Below are 17,483 nucleotides of genomic sequence, written 5' to 3' on the forward strand. Positions count from 1 at the left end.
GTAGGAGAAATCAACATCACAATAGCCCCTGATCCATTCTTATTCCTTGATCCATCAAAGTACATACTCCATATCCCACTCACATCATCTTTAGTCTCCACAAGATTGGGAACTAGAGGATCTTTCTCTAATATACAATATGTATTGAGGCCTGTCTCAAGGATTTCTAGCATAGGATCAAATTGATATGCATTAGCCCATTCATCTAAGAGAAAATTAGGTATCTTTGCTAGGGAAGTGGTAGGCTCATTCATTATGTCATTCTCGTCCATTTCTAGGATAGTGCAATTCATGTTGATGAGATTAGGGGTGTAGGGTTTAGTATGATGGAGGGCTAGAGGCTTTTCTTTGATTGAAGCTTTGGTCCCATATCTTGTTCTAGATACGTAACAACATATTTGGGCAGTGAAGTCTCTTGATAGATAGATGGAAAAATGTGGCTTGACTTTAGCAATGGATATATCTTGAGTTATAGTATAGCTAGGTCATGCATGTAGGGCCATTTTAACATTCCTAAGGATCCCTACAGTCTTGATAGTACTACCATCCAATTATAATACATCCCTAACAATGGGCTCATATTTCATTTCCAAAGCATTAGCAACACACCTAGGCATCACTGAACTACTAGCCCTTCAATCAATCATGCAATTGTGGACTAATTTAACCCCTATAATTAGAGAAACATAAAATGGATGGGGTATAACCTATTTACTTGTTTCTTCCTCCCTTGATGGTTGTACTAGGCTTGTGGTACTTTCCATGTCGGATGGCTGATCCTTTGGTTCAATACTTTCTAATTCTTGCTGCAACATCCTCTTTTGCATGGGTATAGTAGCAATAGCATCTCACATGGAAATATTGACACTTGTCTTCTTCATTTGTTCTAGCACACTTAATGGCATAGTAGGTACCTTGGTAGAAGCCTTGGGAGATGCATTTGTAGGAGGTTTAGATGGAAGAACCTGAGGATCACTTACATCTTTTCTACTATTATTTTGCCTCTGCTACTGAAAGGTATTTGATTGATCATTTACAGCTTGCTCATGAGGTATTGCATTTGTAGTTGAGGCATGATTGGGAGGAGGAGGGGTAGCATCTTCAATAGCTCTTCTTTCACTCCTAGTGTTGTGAGCAATGGAATCCTGGTTTACATTACAATGCTCCTCCACTTGATGATTCATAAACGAGCAATCACCTTGTCCTTGCATATATGAGGCATCTTTAATTTGGTCCTCCTTGTATGATTATCCTACTGCATGCTCTTGGATGGTAAAAGCTAAATAAGATTCAACCTTCTGACACATGCAATGGGCAAAGCAGTAGTTATAGGAGAGACAAAAATCCTGATCTTGGGCCATGTTTTTTTGAGGGACTATAGCCCTACTTTGGTTTACATTCGAGGTCGAAGCATGGCTATTCTTCCTATTCTAGTCAAAAGAATTGTTCCCATGATTATGATTTGGAGGCCTACCATTATTCAAAGTTTGATATTACAATTGATGAGCCTTACAACCTTGAGCTTGCTATCTCTCTAAAGTCACCACCTTGTTGCTCACTTTCTGCATCACAGAGAAGCTATCCTCTAGCTTCTTCTTTTCGCCCTGCAATCTTTTATCTATGTTCAACATCATAAATTACATCATCTCCTTGATTTCATCTATACCATTTGAATATGTGGAAGCTTGAGGGACTATAGCAAGGGATTGTGATGTGGAAGTTGTGGGAAGAGGAGCCATTGCTGGTTGGTGATTTGGAACATCAGGAAAGAAAGGCATTGGAGGCCTTGGAGCTAGCTTACCTCCCTATATTAGGATTTTTTTTTACTTTATTGCTATTTCATAAGCATTAGGCAAGGTATCTCCTCCCATAGTTTGGATTGTAGTGGCAATGTCACTATTAAAAGCTCTGAGGTAATGCAAGAAGGGATTACCAAGGGTAGGCTTTATTGAAGTAGCTATTCTATCCCATGTCTTTTGAAATCTATAGTTGAAATTAGTCATACATTCATGGGGGGCTCTTTTTATAGTAGTCAATTTTTCTAAAATTGACAAATGGTCACTTTTGTCCTCAAAGTGTTTATATAGTCTTGCTCCTAATCCATCCCAATCTATTATAGAACCATGAGCCAAACCTCTATACCATTGTAGTGCTTTTCCTTTCAAGGATGAGGCTAGAAGTCTAACTGCAACATCATCCTCTACAATACCATGGATATTATAGACATTTGCAACTTCTTGAATGTGTTCTAAGGGAGAGATAGAAGTTTCACTAGTAAACTATGGTATACTTTTGAGTGTAGCTATTGGTATGTCATGTCTTTGGGCCAATAAAAGAGGACTTCCACCATTAAAGGTGGCAAAAGCATGAGCTCTAGGCTGAGCCATATAGACAAGTGATCTATTGATATTTTTTGATGGCAATCTAGGCTAAGATCTAATAGTAGGAGGAGTAGAGATGGATCTTGCAGGTGTATCTGTTACTATTTCATTCCTAACTAGTGATAAAGATACTCTAGCCTTCCTTCTTCTAGGATTTGAAAATGAAAGCTCTTGGTAATGAAATTTACCTCTAGAATATGCCCTTGTTTTAGCTTTGGGCATGAATTACTACAACTTTTTTCTGGAACCAGATATATTTGAACCTCAAAGTCACCAAGTACTAGAAGAATGAGCCCTTGAAGGCTTGAACACCAAAGCTAGTACTATCTCCTTGGTATTAATCTTGAAATCTTCCTTTTGACACTAGTAGACTTGAAATTTTCTGAATATTGTCCCACCAGGCATGCCAAAAATTATTGTCACAGAGGTTTTCACACTTTTTCAAAGTTTTTACCTAAGGAAAATCTTGTGAAACATCGAAACAACCTCCAAGTTGTGGGACTTGAACTATGAGGTTGAGTCTCTAGAGAAGGCCAGCTTCCTTTACTATCAAGGTGCACCTAACTACTCTTGGAGAGGAAAAGGGAGAAAGAATGCATGAAATAAAATCTACCTACTCTAACCTAAGGGGGTGATGCACCAAAATAGAGTGTTCAAACCAATCTCTACCCATACATACACTATTGAACCATCACGACACCAAAAGATATACATATTCAAAATTGCTTTAATCTAACAATCACAAGCAAATCAGGAAACCCAAATGAATGACACAAGGAAAGAGAGGATTCACTTATACACCATTCATAGGCCAAAAGAGATACAGTCATGCAAGATTGCAGATCTCTACAATATACCAATGATAGGAAAATAGTTCTTGCACTTCACATCAATGGCTGAAGGAGATAAGGTAGAATGTCATATAGTTCAGAGGCAAAGCAAATTTACACATGAAATTGTAGAGCAATATCAGAGAAGTCAGAGAAGAGTCAATCATAAAAAAATCTACAAAAATTGCCTTTAAAGCTCAAGCATAACTAAGATATTTTCTAACTGAAGTTACTCCACAACCACTGCCATTAAGTCTTGATAAAGATCTCGAGAAAATTTGATATTTTGCCAAAACAAGGCCTCCAGAAGATAGCAAATGATGCCATTAAACCATTGCAACAAATTAGATGGATAAACTAGGGTAGTTGAGTGTTCTCCTCCATTCACTAACTTCAACATTTATTCGAGAGTGGTTGAAATCAATCATGAAGATCAGATCGTGCAAGAAAACTCAACTCCCTTCATTTTTTAGCTCGTGAATCAGCAAATTCAGCAAGTCAAATGAGTTTTTCCACTAGGATGAGCCATGTGGACTAATGATTTCAATTTATTTTTCCACCCTGCAAAGTCTCTACACGGTTGACCATATCTTTTCAATTAACTGTGCCACCTCCTAGCTTAACTGTGACTACGATGTAACTGCCAGCCCCAACTATACTACCTTAACTATTAATACCTTGGTCGGGCCCGCAAGGAAATGTGTCCTTTAGGTGCTTACCTGCATTGTTTAAAGTCCTTGCATCTTCATAGTGTGAGAAAGTGCCAATCGTTGATCTCCATGAGATCAACAATCATTAAAGATCCTTATAATACAGCGCTTGCCCCTCAAAATTCCTAGGCCTAAGAAACACTCAGCATCTAGCTCAGCATCCAATTGGCACCACCCTATGGCCTTGAAACAACTCGGCACCACCTTGCTACATGTCACCAAGGTACTTCCTCACATTGTCAGGAAGTCTGACGAAACAAATAATGGGAGAAAGCGGGCACCAATCAAACTGCCAACTCACCCTACCACCTTCTCTACCTTGTCTATGATGGGTCAAAGAAGATGGACCAACCTACCATGTGGCCAAAAATCACTTGCCCACATTGTTAGGAAGTATGACAAAATTCAATATGCAAGAAAGTGGGTGCCAATAGAATCAACAGCTCAGTCAGTAGCTCTCCCCTCTATGGCCCACAAGAACAACAAGGACCCACCAATCCACGTGTTGCAAAGGGGCTTCCTCGCATTATGTAAAGGTAGTACATTTGGAGAATGTAAGAAAGTGCCTACCACAGATTTAGGCAAGATTTGACGGTGTGAAAAGTTGCAGGCCGACGTAAACAAACTTGGAAATGCCATAAGTTTTAAATGTTTTATTTTTTTGTATTTCCAGGGAATTTCAAATACTATTAAAAATGGAAGGTGACCGTTTGGGTGGGCTTGCATTTAAATTCAAATTTTGGTGGGGGGAAAAATAGGTAACAAGTCTTCAGTAGGCTCCTTGATCTTGGTATGCCAAAATGGATTCTTTCCTCCTCTCAGCAGGTTTCACCAGGTGTCACTCTTATTTTAATGTTTACATTCTTTAGAAGGATGACTCTCACTTGATGCCAGTGTTTTATGTTGATGACTTGATCATTGCTAGTGGCACTTCATCCATCATTGCCAGTGTCAAGACCTCTCTATAAGACAGATTCGCCATGGCAAACTTGGGTTTGCTACATTACTTCCTTGGCATTGAGATCACATAGTCTTCAGTGTTAGAATTCTTTAGAATAATTGAGAGGGAGGGGGGGGGGGGGGGGTGAATCAGTTATCCAAGGTCTAATGATGTCCAATACAAACTTTTTGTCAAATCCTTAATGGCATATAACTGAAATCATCATGCATGCAATCAAATATTAAACAACCTTGAAAAGTAAACATGCATCGCACCATAACACTAAGGATTTTGATGACCCAGAAAGCCTCCAGGAATAAGAAGGTAAAATTGGGGTGGGAGTAACACCCACAAAATAACCACACAATTGATTTTAACCACTTCTGATGGTCTGCCCTATTAAAAGCTACAACACACTGTTAAATGTGACATTGTTAAAAGATTTCTACACCCTATTAGGAGTGTTCCCTGTTAGAGGACTTAAGAACATTCAACTTGGAATGCCACACTATTAAAGGATTTACATAGAGCTATTAGGCTCACCCAAGTCCATGGGATTTATAGTCACCTTCTCAAAAGAATCTTTTATTCCCCTCTAAGGATCTCCTATCCTCCTACTAAGGATCTCTTATCCTTCTCCTAAGGATCTCTTTATCCTTCTCCTGAGGGTCTCTTTATCCTTCTCCTGGGGCTTATCCACCTAGCTATTAAGCTAACCTAGCAATGTAGGGTTTTAATGTCTAATACAATGGTAAGAAAGTATTAGAAAGGTTTTGACCTGATAAAGATTGCAACTTCAACCTTGTAGATTTCAGATCGCTCTTCAATTTTTTTCTTTGCTTGGCTTTCCTCCCTTGCACTTTTGATAGCTTGTTCACCCTTCAAGATCTGTCTCCTTGAGTTCTTCCACTTGTTATGCCAATTCACTCTATGATCACTTGATCAACTCAAAGACCTGACGCTCTATCCTTACTCCTCACTGTGTCCTCTTCTTGACACTACACACTAGCCTTCTATTGGCTTCTCTTGCATGCTCCCTCTCACACACATTGATCTCTCCTCTATAGTTTTCTCATACACTCCTTCATCCATTCATTATACAATGAGCTTTCATCTTCCTTATAAATACATTCAAAGACTTAGGGTTAGGTGTGGATCTACGATCCATATTGAATCTCTGTTTTTCACTCATTCCTTGCACTTTTGTTATTGGTTGCATGCCTTCTTCTTCTTTTTTATTGGCTGCATGTAGTTTGCATAGGAAAAATAAAAGATTCAGTCTTATCCGTTTGATCCTTCTAGATCCTTCAATGTCAGCCATAAAAATGGTTTACATCTGAATTAGTGAAGTCACAAACTCATATGTGCAATCTGTGTTACTTGGCACTTACTAATTCACTCGGCTCCTGTATCATGCTTGGCACCTGAAGTCACTTGACACCTGAAGGATGCTTGGCACTTGAAGATCACTCGACACCTAAAGATCACTCAACACCTGAAAAATTTCTCAACACACACTAAAGTTGAACTTGCTCGACTTCAACTAAGAATCTAGTTGGCTCTAACTAGCTTGCTGGGCTCTCTCCAATGAACTTACTTAGGCTTTACAAATGACTTAGTTAAACCTTACATCTTTGATGTGTCTTAGTGTGTCCATTCTCTTAGAGTATGTCATCAATACACTATTTCATCAATGGCTTAGCTGATCCTTATACTTCATTACAACATCATAACTTCAACCTTTCTCTAGGTACTCTAGTTACATCTTATTGATTTCCTCCTCCTTGTCAATCAACCAATTGATAGTATTTGGATCATTTAAGTAATTGTCATTCCTACAAGTAGCAAGTTTGACATCAATGAAAAAACAATGATTGAAAATATTCTTTCCCAATTCCATTACTCTTCATTCGTGATCTTTTCAATCATTTCCAACATTCAATAGGGATAACACTTTCACAACCCAAGTACGCTCTTGACTTGCTTTCTTGGTTTCACATGAGTGAATGCAAGCCTACTCCTACTCGCTTCCTATTAGGTGTCAAGGTAGAGGCTAACTCCACTTGTTGATGCTACTTTATATAGATAGTTAGTTGGGAGCGTTATCTACTTGACACATACACACCCTAATATTGCTTTTGCAGTTGGCATGGTTTCACATTTTTGCAAGAACCTCATGAGCTTCATTCAAAGGCTGCCAAGCACATTTTGTAGTACATCAAGGGTATATATACACATGGGATACATTATGTAGTAGGTATAGTGGTTTAGCTGATTGGATACACAGACTCAGACTATGCAAGAGACTTAGATTCTCACAAGTGCACTTTAGGGTACATATTTCATCTTGGTTCTAACCCTATTTGTTGGAAAAGTAAGAAACAAAACAATGTTGCTCTTTCTTCCATAGAGGCTATGTATCGAGGAGCTGTCAATGTAGCTACAGAGGCTCTTTGGTTATAGCACATCCTAGAGGAGTTTGGATTTGATCTATCTAAGCATACAATTATACATTGTGACAAACAGAGTGCTATTGAAATCTTTAAGCATCCAGTTTAGCATCATCAAACTAAGCACATCGAGGTTCATATGCACTATATCAGAGAGATAATTCATGAGCAGATCATTGCACTATAGTACTGCCCTACAATAGAGTAGATTGCTGATATCTTCACCAAACCCTTCATCGAGATCAAGTATATTCATTTACGAGATCTCTTGGGGGTGCGAGATGTTGCAAAAAGGGGATTCCCTTGAATTTTATCTTCTTCTTCTTCAAGGAGGGATTTTTTCCTCTTATGAGGTCTTCTTTACTCTCATCTTATTTATTGTACTCATCTCTCTTTTTGGAGGAAGGTTTTTCCCATGAGGTTTTCTCTCTTTCTCTACTTTATGAGAGATTGTATTGCATCATTTTAGCATTTCTTTTGGACATGGGTACCTAACATGGCCTTGTAGCCCAGACCCATCATGCATTAGTAAGCTTAAGTGCATTCCTCTAAGTTGCACTTAAGGGGGGGTGTTGGTGTAAATAGGTATTTACTATTTACACTTTACTTAAGTTTACTTAGGTTAGTGCATTATTTTATTATTTTTCATTATTTTATTATTTATTTTTATGAGACACCTAGGAGTTTGCGTACGTTCTTAAGTTATCATGTAGATATAACAGAAGTATGCAACTCTAATTATGTACATGGTGTCTACAACAAAAGAGTTTGCATCATTCACTGAGTTGTCATGTAGGCAACATAGTTATTCACACTCCTAATTTAGCACATGTTTTCTACAACACTGATTTGCATGTCACACATTTGTAGGCTTATCTTCTCATCATCACACTTACTTTCGTGCTTAATGGAGGATAACCCATATTTGGTAGACATGTGCCTAGTTGTATCACTTAGCATGATGCTGATTCCAAGGCATTCTAGATGCATCTCAGAGGCCTTTATATTCAAGCACTCCTAGTGTACTTGTACACTGTATTGAATACTATACAATTATTCTCATCATACTCTGGTTTGATTTGTGCTTGTGTTTTGAGTTCCTTGGTCTTGGGTGAATTCTGCCCTAAGATAGATTCTTACAAAAATAAACATTAATAGAATTTTTTTTGAAGAGCATAGGTTAAAATTGTTGGACATAGTTATTGAAACATGGATTAATAAGGAATAGAAACATGAAAACTATAGTCTCTGCCTATGGCTAGGTGGGACTGAAAACATATAATTAATAAATAAAAACAAAGACACCACTACAATAATTAAACAATTACACTATATCATACAATAAAAACTGATCAAATATGTAATCTTATGCCTTAGAACAGTGTTTTACATATTAGATTGTTACATATTTTCATTTAATGGCCATGCAACATTATTTAAAAAACAAAAACATGTTTACTTCCACTTCTAGTTCCATATATGACGCATCGAATTGCTTGCGTTATCTGTAACACCAATAAGTTCGAGGGTTCTTGATGCGTACAAAGTTGCAGTGGCCATATTCGAAAAGAAAACTTTGTTCAAATTCTAAGCCAACCCCGTACAACGGTAACTACTTTCACCCAATTTCGTGTTATACAGCGATCAGCAGCTTTAATTAGCTCATCATACAAATTGAAGGCTCTCTTTCTCAGCCTCTTCTTGAAAGTAAATATTCAATTCACAACAGAGAACCCCAAACCATAACTCAATCCAAGTCTGACTGTCCATCCGACCATTTCATCATCTGAATAATCTGTTTTACCATTTGTATCTATATTCGTGCAGTTGCTATAGTCAGAAGAGTTGTTGCAGACTGATGTATTGCTAAATGGAATCCCACTTAGCTTAGGATTGCCAAAGTAGGACGACTCTCCAAAGGTTAGGAACTGCCCCCCAAGGGGTACTTTTCCTTCTAACATGTTGTAAGACAGATTCAATATCTCCAAATAACTGAGAAACTCAAGTTCTAAGGGAATTTTGCCATTCAACCTGTTTGGCGAGAGGTCCAGAGAATCTAGCTGCTCCGTGCCTCCTAATGTTCTCGGGATTCGGCCACTGAGATGATTTGCTGAAAAGTTAAGGGTTATCAAGCCCTTAAGGGATCCCAGTTTGAGAGGAATGTTCCCCGATAGATTGTTGTTTGAAAGATCAATACATTTAAGAATGAAAAGAACTTTCTCAAAGTCGGCATCCCGACCTTTCCAAGAAATTGCAACTTTGTTTGTGTATATTGTGTTATCTGAAGTGAGCTTTTCCAAATGGTTTGGATTACTCTGCGATGCATTGACCATTGAAAGCAAGTTTGTAAGGTTGCTTGGAATGGGTCCTGAAAGCAGGCTGCCAGAAAGATCCAGAATTTGAAGACTTAGAAGCCCAATTATCTGGTTGGGGATGATGCCATGAAAACGATTGGACCTTAACACCAGCACATGCAGTTTTTCTAGCCTTCCGATCCAGTGGGGAATGGTGCCTTGTAAATCATTGTTTCCTAAATCCAGTACTTTCAGAGAGCCGCATGTTGAAATGGACGAGGGAAGAACTCCTCTCAACTGATTCCCGGACAGCTTCAATGTATGCAACTCTTTCAGGTTTCCCCATTCTGCTGGTATTTTACCTTCGAGATGATTATCCGCCATATCTAGAACACTGAGAGAAGAACAGTGCCTTGTTACACGAGGAGGAATCATGTTGCTCAGCATATTACTTGAGAGGTCGAGGACCTGCAATTCTGAAGTGCAAATGGAATCTGGAATAGCTCCACTGAGATTATTCTTAGACAAGCATAAGAACCACATATTTGAAAGATATGCACCCATATGAGCAGGAATAGAACCATTAAACTGACTCATCGACAGGTCCAGCAGACATGCATCAGGAGGAAGAAGCATAGACCCATCTAAGCTGTTATTGTGCAGATCCAGATACGAAACAGTCATGGATGTTAGTCTAGATGGCAGTGAACCTGTTAGTCGATTGCAACTAAGGTTCAAATAGAAAAGACTGGGTAAGTCCCATATCCATGATGGAATATCTGTTGCGATACTGTTGACAGATAGATCCAGCTCTTCCATGTAATACTGGGTCACTAGAAACGACGGAATTTTATCTAACTTGCAGGAAGACAGTCGCAGAGCCCTGAGCTTTTTAAACTGTGGAAGCCATGCTGAATCACTAGTCACGATTAGGTGATTATCGGAACGGAACAGATCTTCAAGTCTAGTGAGATTATCGAAAAGAGAAAGGGAAATGGAGTCACTTAAATTGTTGGAGTTGAGCCAAAGGTGTCTTAAGCTAACAAGATTTGAAATTGTGCGTGGAATCGGGCCACTAAAATGGTTCTGACGGAGGTCAAGATATGAAAGGGAAGAAAGAGATCCCAACGAAGGTGGGACTGGTCCTGTTAACTTGTTGTAGAACAGACCCAGAGAAACAAGTTTGGAAAGATTGGTGATGGAAAGAGTGATTTCACCTTGAATGCTAGTATTGACCAGACGAAGAATCTCCGAGGATGACATATTTCCAATAGCAGATGGAATTTCGCCCTCCGCAGCTGTCCGCGAAAGAACACTGCTTGTCAGTGATGGAGAAACTTGTCGCTCAATGAAAGAAATGTCTCCTCCAAGAAAGTAATGGAGGCAAAGAGAAACAAATACACAGAAATAACACTGATTTTATTGCCTTACTGCCTTGCACAAATGCATTACATAAGGCCTCTATTTATAGAAGGTATGAGAACTTTCTACACACAACACATTTTACACATTTTACACTATATTAAATATAATATTACATATATTAAAAACGTGGGTGGCTGGAACGGCAGAGTATCTGCTATGTAATTTATTAAGGACGGTGCTAGACGACAGAGTTGTGGGCTGGACGTCTGCTTTTAATGACAAAAGTTAACTACCGACTACCGCCAACACTCCCCCTTAATTTTTGTCATAAACAAATTTTGCATCAGTAATACCCAATTTCTCTTGCAGATATTCAAAGTTATTCTTTGTTAATGGCTTAGTGAATATATCTGCCAATTGATCTTCAGATTTGCAGAACTCAAGGTAGATTTCTCCATTGTTGACCAATTCTCTGATGAAGTGGTACCTTGTATCAATATGTTTGCTCCTCTTATGAAATACATGATTTTTAGATAATGCTATTGTTGATTTGTTATCACAAAGAATTGGTGTTCGTTCCTCTTGATGATGGTGAAGATCAAGCGAAATTCGACGCATCCATACTGCTTGACATGCTGTGGAAGTGGCAACTACATATTCTTCTTCAGCTGATGAGATTGTCACTATAGGTTGCTTCTTTGATGCCCATGATACAACTCCTGATCCAAGGTGAAAGATATATCCAGAAGGGCTCTTCCTGTCATCAATGCTACCTACAAAATCACTGTCAGTATAACCAATCAAACCAAAATTGTTAGCTTTGGAATATAGAATTCCATATCCCATTGCTCTTGCAATATATCTCAATATCCTTTTTCCAACTTGCCAATGAGAATTTTGTGGTGATTCCATGAACCTTGAGATTAAACTGACACTATACATGATGTCTGGTCTTGTAGCTGTCATATACATTAAACTTCCAACAAGTCTTTTAAACATAGTTGGATCAACATTTGAGCCCTTTTCTTCCTTGCTAAGTTTTTTTTCTATTGCAATTGGAGTTGACACTGGATTGGAATTCATCATTTTAAATCTCTTTAAAACATCCTTTATATACTTGGATTGACAAATGAAGATACCTTTGTCACATTGAATAACTTCAATACCTAAGAAATATCTCATCAACCCGAAATCTGTCATTTCAAATTCTTTCATCATTTCTGACTTGAACATGTCTATTGATAGATTTCCAGTGAATATTAAGTCATCAACATACAAGCATACAATCAAAATCTGACCTTCCTTATTAGTCTTAACATATAACGTGGGCTCATTATTACTTCTATTGAATTGATTACTTATCATGTATGAATCAATCCTCTTATACCAAGCCCTAGGAGCTTGTTTCAAACCATAAAGTGCCTTGTTTAGTTTATATACTTTTTTTTCATGCCCACTAACCTCATAACCAGGTGGTTGTTTAATATATACCTCTTCATCAAGAAAACTATTCAAAAAAGCTGATTTTACATCCATTTGATACACTTTCCAATCATTTTGTGCTGCTATTGCTAAAATAGTTCGAACTGTGTCAAGTCTAGCAACTGGAGCAAATGTTTCATTATAATCAACTCCATATTGTTGTGAAAAACCTTTAGCAACTAGTCTTGCCTTGTGCTTAACAATTTCACATTTTTCATCAAAATTTAGTTTTGTAAACCCATTTGACTCCTATACATTCCTTTCCTTTAGGTAAATCCATTAATTCCCATGTGTTATTTCTTTCAATAGAGTCAATTTCTTCATCCATTTCCTTGATCCATTTATCTTTTTTAATTGCTTCATCAAAATACAATGGATCACAAGAAAATAAAGCAAAATATTAGTAAATATCTACATTCTCTTCTTCTTGATCATATATTTCTTTTAAGCTTCTTGTCTTCTTACCTTTGTAACCTGTTGATGAGAATGTTGAATCAGATTTATCACTTACATTTGAACTTGGAGGTGAGGCACCTTGCACAAAGTTCCTTGGTGGAGTATTGGGTGTTGATTGAGTCCCTTGTTCCTTTAATTCATCATCACCTTGTAATATTGGTGCTCCTCTTGTGACTTGTTTGTTATCATTTTCATGCCATGAATCTTCTTCATCAAATTTAACATCCCTACTAATGATCAATTTCTTTGAAACGGGATTATATAATCTATAAGCCTTTGATTCTTCATTATAGCCAATAAAGATGCATTTTTCACTTTTATCATCCAATTTCTTTCTCAATTTAGATGGAACTAATGAATAAGCAACACAGCCAAAAACTCTAAAATGGGATACTGTATGTTTCTTACCATTCCATGCTTCTTGTGGAATTGTGTTCTTAACACTCTTTGTAGGACTCTTGTTCAAAATGTATACAGCACATGCTACTGCTTCTGCCCAAAACTCATTGGATAGATTTTTGGCCTTCAACATACTCCTTGCCATTTCCATTATGGTTCTATTCTTCCTTTCTGCTACACCATTTTGTTGTGGCATGTACCTTGTGGTAAACTGCTTCTTAATTCCATGAAATCTGCAAAATTCTAGAAAATCATTAGAACTGAATTCACCACCTCTATCAGATCGCAATACCTTGATGTAGTGACCACTTTGTTTTTCAACCAAATTTTTTGAAATCCTTGAACTTTTCAAAAGCTTCACTTTTTTGTTTGAGAAAGTATATCCAAATCTTCCTACTAAAATCATCAATAAATGTTAAGAAATATATACTTCCTCCTAAAGATGGAGTTTGCATAGGTCCACATATATCAGTGTGAACTAATTTCAATGGTGCTCTTGCTCTATATGAACCTCCTACTGGGAAGTTTTCTCTATGTTGTTTTGCCAAAATACAACTTTCACATGAACTTGGTGGTTTCAATATTTGAGGCAATCCTTTCTTCATATTCTTTTTTTGTAATAAGCTTAAAGGATCAAAATGAAGATGACCATACCTCAAATGCCATTGCCACGACTGATCTGAGTATACTGTCTTGAAACTAACTTCTTTTCCTCCTTGAATGCAATGAATCTGAAGGGGGAACATTCAATTTTGTGTCATGTTGACCCTTGCAATTAACCTGCCACTAGGATTTCTATCCAAGATTGTGCAAACATCATTATCAAAAGAAACTTTCTAACCCTTTTGTACTAGTTGACCAACACTCATGAGATTGTGGTTTAATCCAGGCACAAAATACACATCAGGAATATATCTTTTTCCTCCATTTTTTGTCAAGACATTTATAAAACCTTTTCCCATTACAGAGACTTTACTATCATTTCCTAGCTTTACTTCAGATTTTACAGAATCATCCAAGTTAGCAAACAAATCTTTATTTCTAGTCATATGGTTACTACATCCACTATCTAGGAACCATATATAACTAGAGCTTTCTTGAGCAACATTACAAGTTATAAATAAACTTCCTGAATTGTTATCAGATACATCTGAGCAATTAGCACCATTCTTTTCAATATCCTCTTGTCTCTTTCTACATTCACTTGCAATATGACCAAATCTCTTACAATAATGACATTGAATTCGAGATTTATCAAACCTTGATGATGGGTGTTGGAATAAACCTCTGCCACGTCCTCTATTAGAACTCTGAATGGATTGATTTGTTCTCTCTTTTTGATTTGGACTTCCACGTCCATCTATGCTTCTACCTCTTCCTCTTCCTCTGTAGTTTGATCTTCCTCTTCCTCTGCCAAAAGATACCTGCGATCGAAATGCATTCTCCAAAGAAGAATTTTTATTTTTGTTTATTCTTGATTCATGAGATAAAAGTGAGCCCATCAATTCATCAATAGATAGTATTGTCAAATCTTTAGATTCTTCAATGGCAATAACAATGGCATCAAATTTTCTAGGCAAACAACGAAGTATCTTTTCAACAACTTTTTGATCCGTCAAATCATCACCATATGATCTAATTTGATTAACCACATTCATTACTTGATTTAGAAATTGATCAACTGAGTCCGAATCTTTCATACACAAATTTTCAAAATCATGCCTTAAAGTTTGCAATTTAGCAATCTTAACTTTTAATGTCCCTTGATATGTTGTTTCTAAAATATCCCATGCAATTTTAGACTTTTTAGCAGCAAAACTTTAGGAAAAATTGATTCATCTAAAGATTGTTGAATTACAAACAACGCTTTAGCATCCTTTTTCCTGTTATCTTGTAATTTATCCTTTTCATCTTGTGTTAATGTAGACTCATCTTGTGGTTCAATAAAACCCTTTTCAATAAGATCCCATATGTCTTGAGAAAAAAATAGTGTCTTCATTTTTATAGCCCAAAATTCATAATTTTTACCAGAAAATATTGGAATTTGTGGTTGAGCTATACTACTTCTTGAAGCCATATTAATACACAGTTACAACTGCACCTTAAAATTTTAAACTTTGCTTTACAAAGCAAATCCACCAAACAAGTCTAAGCCAATGACATATAGCTTAAACAAACAACATTATAATGCTTATTTTCCCCTTTTAACATTTTTTTTTTTCTTAACATTAGACTTCACTCCAAGAAATCAGCTCATACCTTCTTCAAACATTAAACTGTGATCTTCTCTTCTCTCAATCTTGGCAGCCACTAGTCTCCAACTTTAGAAGCTGATAATGATCTGCAATCAAGAAAACATTAGAAGCTCCATTCACTGCTACAACAGTTATATATATCAACACATAATTATTTTGCTCCTAGGCCCAGCTCTTCATGCTCTGATACCAATTTGAAGGCAAAGAGAAACAAATACATAGAAATAACACTAATTTTATTGCCTTATTGCCTTGCACAAATGCATTACATAAGGCCTCTATTTATAGAGGGTATAAGAACTTTCTACACACAACACATTTTACACATTTTACACTATATTAAATATAATATTACATATATTAAAAATGTGGGTGGCTGGAACGGCAGAGTGTTTGCTATGTAATTTATTAAGGATGGTGCTGGATGGCAGAGTTGTGGGCTGGACATCTGCTTTTAATGAAAAAAGTTAACTGCCGACTACTGCCAAAAAGTAATTCTCAGAGAGATCAAGTGAGAGCAAGTGGGCGGTCATGTTTTCAAACCAAGTTGGTATGTTCCCTTACAAAGAATTCTGCGAAAGATCGAGATGGAGGAGAGAAGTGAGATTGAGCAGGGAATTGGGAATTGGTCCGCTAAGCCCACAGTCAGACATGCTAAGTTTTTGAAGGTTGTGTAGCCCGCCAACAACTTTCCCCCACGCTTTGCTCGCAGACATGTTCACTCCACCAAGAGACACGTATTTCAAGCTCACCAGATTTGCTAAGTTTTATAAACTCACATAAAAATCATCAATACCAGCATCTGACAAGTCTAGAAGAGTGAGTTTGTTAAACATTCCAATATGTGGAGTGATGTTACCTTGGAAGTAGTTATCACTCAGATCGAGGAGTTCCAACTTTTGAAGCACAAACATGGATGAGTTTATGTGACCATCTAACCCGTATCCTCCCAAATCGAGTTGAGAGACGTGGCCAGTGCTGAGGTTACAACTAAATCCGCTCCAGGTGTAGCAATTGAGTTCCTTCCAAGAACTTAGTCTATTTGTATCCTCATCTTCAACTGCTGTCTTTAAGTCCGGTAGAAGATTTCTTTCAGTGGAAGGGCACGCAATCGCTGGAGAAGCGAGAAAACAGAAGAGACTACATGAAATTGATATGATTACAAGTGCCACTCTGTCATATGAAACCATAGATTCCATCTCTTCGGCAAACCAAAATGTGTGTATCTTATTCTTCAATGAAAAGAGCCGATCAGAAATCAGGAAAATTTATAGGTAGAGGGAGTGCCAAGTATTATTGAATTTTTCCATTTTATGGAGAATGCTGATGCAGCATTGATTTAGGAGGATAGTTTCCTAATAGATAGGTGCTAATAGATAAGTGGGCAAGAAAATTTGTTAGAAATGATGTTGGGGAGAGCTGGGGATGGAATAATGGAGAAGACGCGTACGAAAAGGCGTAGCAATTTTCTCCAAACAATGTTGGCGGTAGTAACTTTTGTCATTGCTCGCAGATAGCCAACCCACGTCCAACCCAACTCTATCGTCCAGCACCATCCACATTAAATCACATAGCAGACACTCTGTCGTTCCAGCCAGCCACGTTTTTTAATATATGTAATATTATCTTTAATGTAGTTTAACATGTGTAAAATATGTTGTGTGTAGAGAGTTCTCATACCCTCTATAAATAGAGGTCTTATGTAATGCATTTGGGCAAGGCAGTAAGGCAATAAAATCAGTGTTATTTTTGTGTATTTGTTTTTCTCTTTGCCTTCAAATTGGTATCAGAGAATGAAGAGTTGGGCCTAGGAGCAAAAGAATTATGTGTTGATATATATAACTGTTGTAGCAGTGAATGAAGCTTCTAATGTTTTCTTGATTGCAGATCATTATCAGCTTCTAAAGTTGGAGACTAGTGG

General features: G+C 37.3%; 1 pseudogene; it reads right to left on the reverse strand.

Moving 5' to 3' along the window:
- Positions 1–8,844: 8,844 nt before the first annotated feature.
- On the reverse strand, positions 8,845–16,761 carry LOC149544405 (uncharacterized; annotated as a pseudogene).
- Positions 16,762–17,483: the final 722 nt, after the last annotated feature.

The sequence above is a fragment of the Cupressus sempervirens genome, chromosome 8, assembly GCF_028749045.1.
Source record: "Cupressus sempervirens isolate cs-2001-9-10 chromosome 8, ASM2874904v1, whole genome shotgun sequence".
Lineage (NCBI taxonomy): Eukaryota > Viridiplantae > Streptophyta > Pinopsida > Cupressales > Cupressaceae > Cupressus > Cupressus sempervirens.